Here is a 201-nt window from a genome sequence, read left to right as displayed (position 1 = left end):
GCGAAAAAAAGGAAATCAAGACAAAAACGATAAAACTGTTGAATAGGAAATGTTTTAAAAATATGGACTTCCAAATCGCTCGCACGGAATGAGTGACGGGACACGCGAGTGACCAAAAAGCCGGATGAGTGAAAGGGGAGAGGGGAAACGAGGAGGAAGAGGAGGGGAGGAAGAGGTGGAGGAAAACGACCTGCAGCGGAA

This window comes from Penaeus monodon, chromosome 22 (assembly GCF_015228065.2).
Source record: "Penaeus monodon isolate SGIC_2016 chromosome 22, NSTDA_Pmon_1, whole genome shotgun sequence".
In the NCBI taxonomy this organism is placed as follows: Eukaryota; Metazoa; Arthropoda; class Malacostraca; order Decapoda; family Penaeidae; genus Penaeus; species Penaeus monodon.
The sequence above is the reverse complement of the archived record's forward strand: the minus strand, read 5'-3'. Positions refer to the sequence as shown.